This window comes from Paramisgurnus dabryanus, chromosome 13 (genome assembly GCF_030506205.2).
Source record: "Paramisgurnus dabryanus chromosome 13, PD_genome_1.1, whole genome shotgun sequence".
NCBI lineage: Eukaryota > Metazoa > Chordata > Actinopteri > Cypriniformes > Cobitidae > Paramisgurnus > Paramisgurnus dabryanus.
The window spans coordinates 2,031,809-2,048,139 of record NC_133349.1 but is presented as its reverse complement, the minus strand read 5'-3'; positions in this window follow the sequence as shown (position 1 = coordinate 2,048,139).

Genomic DNA, 16,331 nt, shown 5'->3' with positions numbered 1-16,331 from the left:
GATGTGATATATGCACAATGTCTCAATGGTGCTTTCTGTCTGTTTCTGTTGTCTATGTTCAACGTTTGCTCTATTTTCAAGTCACATTGAATGAGTTGACCTGCCTTTTGTTTTATTTTATGGTATAATAAAGATATGTGGCGAGAATAACAAGCTCTCATGATGTTATTTTTTTTAATTGGAATACCTATTATTTATTTTCATTAACAGATGGTGATTTTTGGTTTTCAAAAAGCATTTGTGTCTGTCAGAAACCAATCCGGTTGGGTTTGACTGTAATATCCAGCGCTAAACAGCAGAGGGCACTGCAGGATTTATATCTGGAATAAACTCATCTGGATATGTTTGGTTGTTTCAAAGTTGCCAATTAGCACATTTGTCTCTTCTTGAATTAGTTTGTCAGTATATATAAACAACAAGTACATTAATGTTAAGCGGTTTAATGCCTTACCTACTGCAAAAAAATAAAAATAATTTTAGGACATTTTCTTCACTTCTACAACACAATTCAAGGCCTTATTCAAAACACTAGTGAGAACTAAACGGGAAAATCATATGCAGTAAACAATACATTGGGTCATTAATTAATACAATCTTGGGTGAAAACAGGGGCTCCACCAAAGGTTTTTAGGCAGCTGATCACGCCAGGCGTTGTTCTAAAAACGAGCGCATGAGGGCGCTTTGGAAGCCCAAATGTGCAGACAAGCTTGTAAAACAGCCACAGAAGTATTGTCTTATAAGTTATATGTATCTGATTTTGCAGACAATTTGTTTAAAAAATGCGCATTCATATTTTGGTATCACGGGGAGTTATATATAATCGACAATCTATATAACATTTTATGTTGTTTTTTAGTAAAGGCAGGATGTTTCGGATGTATGTGCCCGCCTCTCCTCCATCGTGATTGGACGGCTCGATAAATTGACTTTACAACTTTACAAAAAGTAAAGTACAAATATTATGACGAGATTGACAGTTGTTTCACACTATCTTACAATGTAACGTTTGAAAATGTACGATAACTAAATTAATATAATTGTATTTGTTTTGGAAAAAATCCCTTTAGCCAATGGAGGGCCGTAAGAACTTACAGATGTATGACGTCAAAGCATCGCGAGAGCGATTCGAAATCAGCCTTTTTCAATCGCTCTCGCGGTACTTTGATGTCACACACCTGTCAGTTCTTGTGGCGCCACGTGAAGTGAACACACTTCAAACTGTTTGGCGTGTCCATAAACAGCGTTGAATTGAGTCGGTAGGATGTTGTTTTGTTCATATTACCATATATCTCTTTGGCAAAGTTGTAAACTGTACACAAGAAGTTTTAAATGCGGATTTAAAAACATATTTTGGCATGTACTACCTCTATTACTGGTCAAATGATAATCGTAGTTTCTGCCAAAATACCATAGAGACTAGTGCAGTTTTTTAAGGTTATTACTATTTCTCATAGAGGATTAGGAACGTTTTAAAACCCCTTAATCATGTCAAAGTCTGCTGTTTATTTGATACACATAAATAAATGATAGCCTACTGAATGAGAAATCAAAATAATGCAAATAATGTTGAGGTGACTTCTCAATCTGCCAGACCTTATAATGGGTGCAAGAATTCCCATAGATCTCAAGAAAAGCCTTAGACCAAATAACCGTGGAGATTTGAGCTGGTGACTTACTAACCAAAACACCATAGCAACACCTTGACAAACAACCTCAACCTGGGTGACCGTATAACTTCACATCAGAAAATGTAAGTTTGCTTTTTACTGTAGTAAAGTCAAATAAATGTGGGATCTCCTTCAAACTGCGTAAGCTGCTTATATCAAGATCCTCCAATTGTATAATGACTGTTAATCAGTATTAACTCATATTATTGCGGAAACTTTGGTTACCATGGTAATCTTCTGTGAGGACATGCTCTCACTATTATTAAGCATATCCTGTGTTTCATACAATAACTAAAGTCTCATTCATTATAGGTCACATATTGTGTTTTTTGGACTGCTTGCATGACCATGTTTATGAAGTCAGGTGTTTATTATCTTATGTAAGTCTGTCATGGCATATTGCTCCACGTTTCCATGACCTGCAGGTAAACTTTTCAACATATGGGTGTTATGAGAAATGGCGGCACCCATGCACAAAGATTCACAGCAGACAGATGAGCATTAATGAACACAAAACTAATATGGGTCCAGATGTATTGACTTTCAGTTTAAATGAAATACCCATAGAAGACAAATGATGTTGTGGCTTGTTTATTTGTTTGTTTGTTGCTTCTTTGACAAAACCCTAATACTTTCAAAATACCCTTGCACAACTTGTTTTGAGCAGTCTACAATTTTCTTTTAGTCCATTTTGTAATAAAGCTGCATAGTCATATTGTGAGATTGTACTGAGGCATCAGCAAGAAAACTGCCTGTCTTGCCAAAAATATTATTTGATTACAAAATTTTGAGTGAGCTGATGTTGCCATACTTTCTCCTGCTAACCTACTATCTAAAATACATTACTTCTTGTTTAGGTGTAATAACTAAAGCACCGACATTTAACTCTAATTTAGAAAACAATTTCAACTTAGCCACCGAGCCAGGTAGTATAGCTTTAGTTTTCCCCAAATGTAAAGAAAGCTTATTTTGACTAAACCATTTGGAGACCTTTTTAATCTCTCTCCTTAACTCATTTTCAATGCTTGTTTTCCCATCCTAAAAACAATTATAACTGCATCATCTGGATTTCAAAAAGTTAATATGAACAAACCATTTTGAAATCAATAATATATAATAAAAAAGTAATGGGCCTAAAACACTCCCCTGTGGAACTCCACATAAAATAGGCAAGCAATCTGAAAGTTTACCATTTAAATGCACTATTTAACACCTATTTGTAAGGCAGGACGAGTGGCAATGGACAAAGTGATGCTTAACATATTGTGTCTTTAAAACATTCGGCAGGTTTGTGCACAAAAACATGTATTTAAAAACGTTATTTACTTTTATTACATATGACATATCAGTGTGGCTGTATTGCAGTGATTTTAGTTTATTGTGACTTTTCATGACTTTCATGAAGTTTTGTTTCAACAAAATGTAATGCTATATTCTTACATATTTATGCCGTCCTACCGTGACTATTTTTCGGCAGGGACATGATGTTGTGAAGTTGGACCAATGCATTTTCTAAGATTTCCTTTTGTCCCTGTGATGTTCATTGTATTTGCATATAAGAGATCAAGACAGTTACATGGGATTTTGGTGAGTAAATTATAGAATTACAAAAGAGTCTGTTAAAATCTGTCCGAAGGAAAACATTTGGTAAAAATGATTTGTGCTAAATTATCACAAAGATAATTTCCTAATCCTAAATGTCTTAAAAAGCGAAACTGTTATGTGTGAAATGTGACCTATACATTTTTTTATGAAATTCTTTTTGCATTTTCAGACAACCATAATAAACCACATACCACCTCAGCCCCTGACTTTAGTCATCCACACATAAACCAGCAGACAGACAGCCCTGCCAGCACCTGTGACTGAATGAAGGCCTGTGACTCATCTGAGGAGGCAACAGGTCCATCTGGAGCAAATCTGTCTAAACATCACCACACACACACACAGGTATATTCACTTCTACTTTACCCCCCTACAAATACAGACATGCCCGAGGCCAGGTGTAGTTTCCCATGTTGAGACACTCACACACAGACACAAATGTAATTACCAGTACAACGGTGAACAAATGTTAGCTGTTGTTGAGGTAAGTGTTGACCTCCTCACCTGTGTTTCTTCTCTGATGGAGCAGAATCGCCCATCTGTTTCTTTTTGATGTGTCAGTTGAAAGCCTTTTAGTCTATCACCTTAAAACTTCACTATTTCGCTGGCTGTCCTTTCGAAAGCACAGGGCATGCATTATTCACTGAAGGAATAATGCAAACTTAAATTAGTGCTAAGCTTAATTTGCATGCACGGGCTGCAAAATATATTGATGCTTGGTGGTTTGCAATAATAACTGAATGATTTTAATACTTCAAAAAGTTATGCATAGTCAAAGATTTATGTCGATACAGATAGCAAAGAGACTGGCAAGGCAGGGAGTGATGTGCAATTTTCAGTTTTTAAATATCATAGATTGCATTTTTCTTCAGTGTTGGCAGACTTGAAGTTTCATGACTTTAAGTTCTTTCCAACCAAATTTAATGCCCATTTGTATGTATTGTATTTAGTTGGCTAATACGTATCAATTTGTATGACCAAATTTGTACGTTTTTGTAAGATTTCCATTAACCCCTCTGACCTTCATTTAATTTGCATATAAGAGATCAAAACAGTCACATGGGATTTTGGTGATAAAATTACAATTTTTGTTCCTTAAATTACACAAGAATCTGTAAAAGTACAAAACATCTCTCCAAAGAAAAATAAATTGGTAATAATATTTTTTGCAAAATTATCACAAAAATAATTTCCTTATCAGGGTCTTAATTAATGCAAAGTTTTTTATGCAGCTTAATTAATGCAAAGTTTTTATGCAGCTTAATTAATGCAAAGTTTTATGTGTGAAGTATGACCTAATTTGTATGCTAGGGCAGCAAAATATACCGAAGCTACTGAAATATTGCAAATGCGATTTGCAATAATTGAATTGGATTTAATACTTCAAAAAGTTATGCATAGTCAAAGTGAGTGATGCTTCAATTTCCCAGAAAGAATGTGAACCATGCATGTTGTTATATAATTTTGCATTTTATTATAATTCAAACTGCATATTGCATTTCTCTTCAATATTGTGCAGCTTTATTGCATGTTGTAATTCACTATTAAGAAGGATGAAGATGATTTTTATACTTTTTGGACTGTACAGCACCACTGGGATTCAGACGCCTGCATTAACTTCAGTCTTGCACGTGTTTGGTTTTATGCCCAGTTACAGTATAATGCTCTTCTTCATCATTTTGATAAATGACTTCTGCCATCATCAATAGAAAACGAACATGCATGCAGTAAGTTTGTAAATAAGACTATAAAAACTTATTTGCATGTGACTGCTTTATTTAAAAAACAGATCTAAGTTGTTTCTGAGTTGAAAGCCCCTGGCTGGATTGCAGATGGTTGGTTAATAACTTTATATACTTTATATCATGAGCTAAACAAGCTGTTTAGTTAATTCACCACCGAATATTTTCAGATGAATCCTGTATGTTTCTTTAGTGAATATCTGAATGTGGAATAAAAGTTCATTATTTATGTTTAGCCTGCAGGCCACAGGAGCAGTTTCCTGAGAGACTTCTTTGCTTGGTCAAAGATTTTAAGAGATTACGAGCTCATTTGAGCCTGTAATCTTGTTTTTTCTTTCACATTCACCCCCGTTCGGCCTCTGAATTTTCCATGATAAAATGTGACCTAGTTTAAGTTCAAGAGACCTGACAACAATTCCACCAAACGTGATTGATTTTTCAGTGTTATTAATCAGTCGGTGAACGTCATTTGGTTATGGCTTCTATCCCATGACATTCACAAATCAATGTCATGTGTGCATTGCCTACGAGCTTGAATATTGATATATGAGCTCTTCTTTCAGTGACGAAATTCACCAACACAAATGTTTCCTGCCACACAAGTTGTCTTATGTAAGCATGCCAGACCGCAAATAATTTTCCAGTTAATGGCGCAAGCATTTGTTGGTATGTTAATGATTTTGCTACTGCCTCAGTAATGAAATGCAGTGGAAAAGCATCTTTAAAGTTTAGTGGTTTATGTGATAAAACTGTTGTGTGTTTGTGTATTGTATTTTAGGCTGTGAGTGTGTGATGGCTCTCGTTGACCCTTATCCTGGTGTCCGTTTACTGTTTCTACAGCTGTTTGGGATGTTGTCTTTACTTTGCACCCGTGCTGCCAATAGCACTTCAAATCCTCTTCCTACTGTTTCTTACAAGCCCCCTAAGGCCAAGCCGAGAGTCAATGACTGAACGTATACTTCATATAGATGTACGCTGTACCTGGCAGTGCCTGGTCTTGTAAAACGGGAAAGATCTCAGATATCCCACTCTATTTTCACCTACCCCGATCTGCTCAGGGTCAAACATTCCCCCGTGTCTGACCTGTCAGCAACATGCCTTTAAAAACAGAGTTGCTTCTTGTGTTCCTCATAAAATTCTGCTGGCCGTGAACTCTCAGGCCTCTATTCCTGGATCGGGGTACCAGGCTGTGTCTGCGAAATACGGGTCGTTTTTTCAGAGTTGTCTGATTGCATTGTGCTATTGGAAGATTCCAGAGTTTTTGGTTATATAAATTCTTTCCCGGCCAGCGTTAAAAAAAAAAAGTTGGCAGCATTTTTTATGATTTTCACAAAAGTTTAATGCCTTACAGAAAATGTTCTTCTTTAAATATATAAACATACAATATATGAAATGAAAGAACAGACCCTCTGGTTTCAAAAAAAAAATTTAATCCTACCTTCATTTGTTCTTTTTTTATCACCTCTCAAATATGGGTAGGTTTCTTCAAAAATACCAAATTTTGAGTAAAAAGCTGAGATAACTGCATTTTTGTGAATGACTTTTAATAAAAAGGGGGTTACTTCCAGGTTGTGTAAGAGCACCATCTGGTGAATAATAGCAGAAATATGGATTGCCGGAAAAACTCGTCATTGTCAGGGAAGCGTTTTCTCTTAATTGACGGGTTTACTTGTCAATGGCGGGGAAAGAGTTAAAAATAACCTGACTTTTTACTAGTTTAACCAATAAACCATCCGAACACTTCATTGGGAATCAGTTTAATTGGCCATTTACATGAAGATAAGCTCTTTGTTTGGAGTCAGTTTCAGAAATCTTGGAGATAGGTCTCAGGTGAGATCAATCTATTTAGGGTTGTAGATAGATTAGATTCACATACACAGGGTTCTTGAAATCCTTGAAAGTTTGTGAATCTGGAGGGAAAAATTCAAGGCCCTGGGACGTTTAAAAAAAATATACATACATAGATACAGGTCATTGAAAGTGCTTGAATCTATATTATGCAGGGCGTTTCCGGAAAAAAAATCCATATTATTCCCTGTGTAGATAATATCATAAAAATTCTAGACTTTTTAAGCACACGTGTTAAACTGTTCGCTTTAAATGCTTATACCTTCTGTATGCGAATGTTGATTCATACCAAAATGCTTTTTGGCATAGTTGTGTTTGACACATGAAAACGTCTCTGGTTACGTATGTAACTGTTGTTCCCTGAGAAGGGAACGAGACGCTGCGTCTCCCTTGCTATACTTTCTTTGGCAATATTTCAGATAGTGATATACTTCCTGGCTCCCGTGTCACCCTGTCTTTGTCGTTAAGCCTCACCATTGGTTGAATTTGATATACACATTCAGACACACTTACCCCTGGAGGCGTCCCCAAAGTGTCACCGCATTGACGCAGCGCACGTTCCCTCAAAAGGGAACTGTAACAATGTATCTTAAAAGATAACACAATGTAACCTTGCTCTCACTTGAAATGTGTCCCCACATTTAGTCCTTGAATTTGAGGGTATTGGACCTGGAAAGTCCTTGAGAGGTCCCTGAATTTGAAGTTAACTAAGGTGTGGGAACCTAGCCTAGAAATCTAGACGCACCCTAGCGGCCGCAAAATATATTTGCTGCCAGGGTTTAGTCTAGGCACTCACAATACACTTAACAGCTCCAAAAACCAAAATTTGGTCAGGCCAATCACATCGTGTGTAGCGTCTGTGGGGCGGGCTTAAAGGGGAATTCCGCCTTGAAATGATCCTAGGGTTAATAACAAACGTGTACCGAGTTCGACCGTTCACTGGAGTTTGTTTTCATGTTAGTCTAACGTGACCAGTGTTATTGCTAAACGCAAATTAGCATGTTATGGTAGCCTTCGGGGCATCACTGCATTAAAAACGAAATCGCTATGTCTATACTACTAATAATGCTCAAAATAACCCCACACTTACACTGTAGCACAATGAGGGTCTCTATATGTAAACCGAAGCATTGAGAACTTTGCAAGTGTACAGGCAGTTTATTAAAAAGGAACACTTACCGTTCACGTCTGGATCAAATATCCATGCGGGCGCCATCTTGGGAAAACTGAACTCTCGCGTGAAAGCACAACACCTGTTCCACAACAACGGGCAACAACGTTTCACGCGAGAGTTTAGTTTTCCCAAGATGGCGCCCGCATGGATATGTGATCCAGACGTGAACGGTAAGTGTTTATTTTTAATAAACTGCCTGTACACTTGCAAAGTTCTCAATGCTTCGGTTTACATATAGAGACCCTCATTGTGCTACAGTGTAAGTGTGGGGTTATTTTGAGCATTATTAGCAGTATAGACATAGTGATTTTGTTTTTAATGCAGTGATGCCCCGAATGCTACCATAACATGCTAATTTGCGTTTAGCAATAACACTGGTCACGTTAGACTAACATGAAAACAAACTCCAGTGAACGGTCGAACTCGGTACACGTTTGTTATTAACCCTAGGATCATTTCAAGGCGGAATTTCCCTTTAACATGATGACGACAGAGCTGCGACGGTTCCTACTTGAAAACAAAGAATGGCTGCTGCTGCTGGCGAACAGCTTTCTTTTGAAGCGGCTTTGGCCGCGACTCTGGAGGACTTAGACTTATGTTTTTCTTTGAGAGAAGAGCAAATAACCCTACTGAAGTCCTTTTTAAGCAAGAAAGATGTGTTTGGAGTTTTGCCGACTGGTTACGGTAAAAGTTTGATATACCAGTTAGCTTCGTTGCTCTGATTGGTCATAGCGCTATCCTATTGCGTGCAGAGGCATTTTGAGGGACAACCTTATATCCCGCCCCTTGCATTGAGCCGTTTGTGTGAAGAGTTGCCAGACCTTACATCTTGATGTAGGTCTGGCTAACCAGGCTAGTGGGAACCCTGAATACAGAAACACAATTTTATATAGCTGATGCGATTGTCCTTATTAACCTTCAAGTATTTGTGCTGTTTGTTCATCCACGGGGTAACAGAGTTTAGCTGATCTGTATTAATGTGCTTGTTTTCTGGATTTGATTTAGGAACACTGGTACTCAGAAGTGAACTCACACTTGCAATTCCTAAAGATTATTGTATGTTTAGCAAATGTTGTATTTCAAAAGTGGATTTCTTGAAGTTTGAGATTTTAGTTTATACAGGGCAGATACAGATCTGTACTACGTTTGTTGCTTAATTTGTAAAGTATAAGGTTTTATACCATGGGCCTATTGAATGCTTTATTCTGATTGGTTGAGAAGTCTTCCACAGGGTGTTGGTTATTTTTCTGTAAGACGCATGCCTGACCTGTCAAATGTATTAACTGTGGTATAAGCAGAATAATTGACTCTGGTCCTTTGAATTATTTAAATATAATGCACCTGCGGTGTAATGGCACTCCAATGTGCCTTATTTTCGAATAATTAATGAGCCCGTTGTCAATTGTTCCTTACATATACAGTATGTATGAATAAATTATGAGGGGTTAGCTTAACTTTTTCACACACAATAATACAAAGACAATGTGTCCAGGATTTGTCCTGGGATCCTTTGATTTTGGTTTATTTATACTGCCAATGATTTTTTGGAATCTGTGCGTGCGTTCACACACATCCCGTAAAAATCCCGTAAAAAAAGGGGCTGTAACGTGATGTGAATTGTATTTGTAATCATTCCTATTATCCACAATTGCTCTCTTTTGAAACCATGTGCATGATTGATTTGATCATAAAGCACATGATGTGTGGTTATGCTGGTGAACGATTTCAGCTTCAACCCAAATAGTGACGAGCTTCATTCCTGTTTCCAGAAATTTCTCGTCATGATTTTTGATATGCATTGTAAACCCCTGTGTAAAAGAGCTAAATGATAACTTCTTGTTACGATGACACACACATCCACAGCACACGCCTTACGGCATTGTTTCTGCCTTTTGTTCACACAGGACGCATGCCGTAAATGTTACGGCAATGTTACTAGGTCCCCTTTATGGGAACGATCCCAGACATGGGACATGTTTGCGTTCACACAAAAGGCACAGTGGCAATTTTATGGGACTTTTCTGGGATCAACGTGTTGTGTGAATGGGGTTTATATGACTAATAACACATCTGGTTTAATGTTGCAAACATTTGAAGGTAAATACTGAGGTGTGTTACCACCACAGTAAAATGTTAGATTTTTTCATAAAACTCATCTACAGGTTAGATGATTGAGGCCTGATTTCAGGAAATCTCATTTTGAGATCCCAGTCACCTGCTGTAGCTTCACGGATGAGAGGTAAAATGATAAACGTCATGGTCCAAATGGGACTCCATGATGAATGTGTTGAGTCCAGAAACATGGCCTGATTGTAATACAGCGTGTTGATCTAGCTGTCTGCCATCAGGGGGTTTGTTTGAAGCTTGGTACCGCGGTGGATGAACGTATCTCTCTGTGTCACGCCGGCCAGGGTTAAATACAGAACAGCTCATCCTAAAAACTTTGGGCGAGGTTACACCCCAACAAGTCTTTGATGAGCCGTTTCTCATTGCAGCGCTGCAGATGGTTTGAGTGCAGACAAGGATACACATGGGCTCATACACACACACACAAACAAACAAACAGATGGGCTTTTCCCATGGAAAGCATATGGCCTTTTTCCAGCTCTCGGAGCTAAACATACACTGTAAAAAACAACCTATAGAATTTACTCAAAAAAATTGTTGTAACAATTTGCACTCACTTTGTTTGAGTAAATTATATCCTATATATTTGATTAAAAAGTACCTAAATTTAATTACTATGATAAAGTAAAAAAAATTAGGTAAGGTCTACCTATTTTTTCATAACTAATTACTTATAAAAAAAATGAATAACATTAACCCTATTGGTATTAAGGCACAGATCTATTAAATTATTATTAATAATGATAAGCCATTAAGAAACATTACATATTACTTATTCAGAGAGGGTTGAATAAGAAAATAGTCATGCACAAGATTGCATAAATTGCTTGCTTTATTGACCAAATAACATTCTGTAAACATTTAAAACTAATTATTGGACGTATAATAACCCCAATACATTTCAAGTGAAATACAACATATCATAGTTTTACATAAAGCTTCTTGAAAATATTATTTCATAAAACAAAATAAACCAAAGTCTTCATGAGATGTTAAAAAACCATTAAAAGCAAGATTCCTAAATACTGTTCTTCACGTTATCATTAGAAAATTAAAGAAGACAATAATATGAGAGGAAAAACTGATCTCATTTACCTCAGTAGACTAGCATGCTATATCGATACAAACAAACATTTCAACTTCATTTAAAACTTATTAAGTGCAAAAATACAACTTCATATTATGCTATAACTCACAGTACACGTGCATAAAACATTGAACACTAACAAGAAGTACTTACATTCAATTTTAAGTGATTCAACTTCATATACAAGTCTCATATATAACATATGAACTCCGAAATACTTTTTTGAACAGACATTAAAAAGCGAAAGGCAACGTTAAGTATATATCCGTAAATGATAATAATAATAATAATAATAATAATAAAATGGCTTCATAAATGGATCCCTTCTAAAACAAAACTCAATATATTAACAGATAAATGCAAGAAAACTTTTACAGTAATTATCTAGCATCGACAGCTTTACCGTTGTTTGTTTGTCTGCTCGACGCCCTCCCGTCTGTATCGTACATCAACCGTCCGCTGCTCTCTCTCGTCACGTGGCTTGCTCAAGTTCAACCACTCATATTGAGCAGCTCCGCTGTTCACGAGATTCAGACATGTAAATAATAATAATGGAAGTTAATATTTTAATCATAAATATGGATATTTATTCGTATTCGCAGGTGCAAGAACTGGGCGATGTTTCATTCAAAGCTAACCTGACTGACATATTCTAACCTATCAATCTGTCAACAACAGAGAAGCACGCAAATGACTAAACTTCTGGTAGATTTTACAGTTAACCAACTTAACATTTCCATTCATGATGATATCAACAAGTTAAATAAAAACTTACCTGTCAACAAACCGCAGTTCTCCCGCCGATATGATATGAAAAAATGGTGACTCGAGTCCCGCCTGGATGTTGATTCATGCGCACTTTGCGGTGCTAAGGCCAATATTTTGGGGTATATGTTACTTATTTTTTTAGTATTGCAGTTATTACTGTTAAAAATTGGATAGTGAAGGTAGAATATACCCATTATTTTTTATTTTACTTGCTAGCTTATATACTTAATTAAATTATAACTAATTTTCATGGGTTAAATTTAACACCCTCCAGAGTAATTTTTTACAGTGTACTAATTTCTCCGTATCTTTTGTCCATCTTAACCTTTCCTGAATTACCCTGGACTTACCTGATCCCAGGAAAAATACCCATAAAGCCCAGCGTTAGCCTCCCAAGACTGTGGGAACGGCTGGTCGACTCTTCCTCCACAAAAAACTGGCAATTACAGGAAGGAGGACAAAATTAGACTGAAATCCATCCGCCCATCACTACACACTACTTTATAATCAAATGTATCTCTCTTCTCATCCTCCTTACATGTTGGATGATATATGTTTGGTTTAAGATGGGTGAGTTATGCACAAACGCAAGACACATAAATTTAAATGATAAAAAGTATAAATTATATTTTGTATAAGAAAGCTAAAGCATATTTTAGGACCTTTAAGGCTCTTTGCAAACAATCTAAAAAATGATGGGTTATTATTTTAACTTGTGGTTAGGTAGTTTTTAACCCAGCATCGTTGAATATATAACACATTTTTTTTCGTAAATCTCATTAATGTAATGTTATTTTTTATTAAAGTAAAACAAATCAACATAAAGGCAGTACAACAAATACATTATGATATATAAAAAGCCTACTAAAATTTCTCGTAAATTGTCAATCTCTCGGTGTATTATAATAATCTCTTTTTTCCACAAACCATGAAATGCTTTAAATATTTATACGAAATACGGAAAAGATGAATGTGTAAGATTAATAAGGTTTTCCAAGGTTTACTGCGGTAAAACACGACACAGCTGTTGGCCTGATGTTGCTCCAGGTTTACCGGTGTAATTTGACCTCAATACTGAAGTCTCTGAATCTCTGCAAACAGCAGCGCTTGAAACTGAAGGGCACTCGCAGGCCAACAGGTTCATGTGCTTGGTTACAAAAATAACTTGCAGTATTTCTCAGTCATATTAAGTGACACAGTGAGTGTATTAAACACATTAATGTGATGGATTTATTTAAAAAGGAATCAGTTTGTATGTGGAGCTTATAAGCAACTTAAACAAGATTGTATTGGTCTCTTGTGCAGAGACGTCAGGCATCGTGTTACTCTGTAGGTCTTTACCCCCAATAACATCAAAGTCTGAACGTCTCCTTCACGCCCATCGTCTTCTCCAGCCGCACAAGCTAAGCTCTGTGTCCTGTTTGTGTTGCTCTTTAACCTTATGGTTAAACCATTATTGGGTCGTTGCTCCTTTTGGTGTCTGTGTCAGAAATGTTCACTTCTGGTTCCCGTAAAGATCCCATAGGTGAACCAAACACAAGCTCCCGTGTGTTTTCAAATGTTGGTTGGAAATATGAATTAAATGTACAAAACTGCTGATTATCTTTAAGGTGGCCTATTATGCAAAATCCTTTTTACAAGGTGTTTGGACCCTACAATAAAAAAATTCACCCACTTCTTGTTTTTTTAATCTCCAATAAGCCAAAGTATTATCATTAGACATGCCGTTTTGATTCTCTTATCAATGTGAGGTCACATTTCCACCCTCAGTGAGTTGTACTCTGTCCAATTAAGTCATTTAAATGTATGCATTTTGCTAATTATTTTATCAAAAGCGACTTAGTGCAACATTATTTTATTATCAGTATTTGTCAGGTTTTCCTGTGATTTTCTAGTAAACACGCTCTGACCTTTGATTCTCGCTCTGATTCTCAGGTCATTACAAAGAGCTGTAATTCACAAGCAGGTTTCCACCGTGTCAGTCTCTCTCGATCGCTCTCTCTCTCTCTCTTTGACCCCTCAGAAGGGAGGTTACGCCTGAGAGACCGAAGTGAAAAGGACTATCCTCTGATTTATGACCTTCTGATGCTATTGGATCTTCTGCTCCAGGATGGTTTTGTGAAGGACTGAAACAGACACTCCCCGAAACCCCTTAAGAGTTTTAAGTTTCCTGAGCACACTGAAGTGAGTTTTGAAGCTTTAGCGCACGTGCAAAGTTTGCAATGAAGAAGTTGTTGTAGGAAGGGAGGGGATTGCAGGGTTCCTACGGGTCCTTAAAATCCTTAAAAGTTTGTGAATCTGGGGGGGAAATTCAAGACCCTAGGAAGTTTTTGACAATATACATGCATAGATACAGGTCATTGAAAGTGCTTGAATCTATCTCATGCAAAAAAAAATCCATGTAAATCCCTGTGTAGTGTAGGATAATATCATAAAAATTCAAGACTTTAAGCACACGTGCTAAACTGTTCGCTTTAAATGCTTATATCTTCTGTATGCGAATGTTGATTCATACCAAAAAGCTTTTTTGCATAGTTGTGTTTGACACATGAAAACGTCTCGGGTTACGTATGTAACTGTTGTTTCCTGAGAAAGGAACGAGACGCTGCGTCTCCCTTGCCATACTTCCTGCGTCCTTGTTACGCCATCTTTGGCAATATTTCAGATAGAGATATAATTCCTGGCTCCCGCCTCACCCTGTCTTTGTCGTTAAGCCTTACCATTGGTTAAATTTGATATACACATTCAGACGCACTTACCCCTGGAGGCGTCTTCAAAGTGTCACCGCAGTGACACAGCGCGAGTTCCCTCGAAAGGGAACTGTAACAATGTATCTTAAAAGGTAACACAATGTAACCTTGCTCTTACTTGAAATGTGTCCCCACATTTAGTCCTTGAATTTGAGGGTTTTGGACCTGGAGAGTGCTTGAAAGGTCCTTAACTTTAAAGTTAACTAAGGTGTGGGACCCTGATATTAGAAATGTACCGATACTAAATTTCTCTGCCGATAACCGATTATTAGGAGTGATGTCTGCCGATACTTATAACAGATACCAATAGTTTGGTGCTTTTACCTTTATTTGCTATTAAATTACTAATACAATTTTGTAAGAAATGCAAATACAAACTTGTTGTTAATCCCTAACCCTTGCATACCCAAAGGTTACTGTTTTTTGTTATAAATTAACCTGTTACTTAATGGGGCCATGGCATGAAAATGTTAGCATTGCCACTTTGTAGGTGTGAGCAAAAATTAGGTAATTAAATTTGGCCCTCCTTATGATGTCATAAGGAGCTCGTATTAAAATAATACTGCCATTTAGTGCAGAGAGGGAGAAAATAATTGACAGCACAATTGAGTTTGAATTGCATCAAACTACCATCATTGTGATCAGTCTTTGCACTTTATCCGCTCATTTGCATTTTAAAGGACACACCCAAAACGACACATTTTTGCTCACACCTACAAAGTGGCAATGCTAACATTTTCATGCCATGGGCCCTTTAAATTACATCTTAACTCACATTAACAAAATTCTGAATATTAAAGTATATTCCTGCCCCCTTTCTACATTTAGCCCTTTTTTTAAAAACTATCGGCTCTTGACTAAAAATTAGCTTTTACGCGCAGATAATGATTATTGGCCAATACATGGGTGCATCTCTATATCTAAATGTATTAAGTAAAGTGTAATTTATTTAAAATGTGCAGTCATGTGTCAGAAGTATATCAGTATTTTGCAGTGGCGTTAAACTCAGTCTGAACTCTATGGGTCAGTTTCACAGACAGGGTTTAGATTAATCCAGGACTAGGCTTTAGTTATATTAGGAAATTTAAGTAGTTCATACAAATATACCTTACAAAAAACACTACTGTAAAGGATGGCACTGATATATGTCAAGATATGTGAGTGCAAGCTGTTTTCAGACAACTCAAACATGCATTTTAATCTTTGACTAAACCTGAGCCCTGTCTGAAAACCGCCCCTATAATAGAAGATAAATAACACTTTTAGTTCCTGTCTGAGGATGTTGCTGTCTTATTTTTAGACTTGAACAATGTTTCTTTGCAGCTGTACGTCTATATTTCTTCCTGTTGCAGTTCTGTGCTATTTTTAGCATTGTTTTTTAAATATCCTCACCAAAGTGCAACAGAATTATAGATCACAGTTTTCCATGTTTGTTCTGACCGCTCTCGTTGCCATGTCTGTGAAGGAAAGAAGATCATCATTCTGCTTTACTAGCATGACTCATGGTCTTGTCTCTCAGACATGTGTGGTTCTGGCATATTGGAGCCGCTGGCCCAGAAGAAT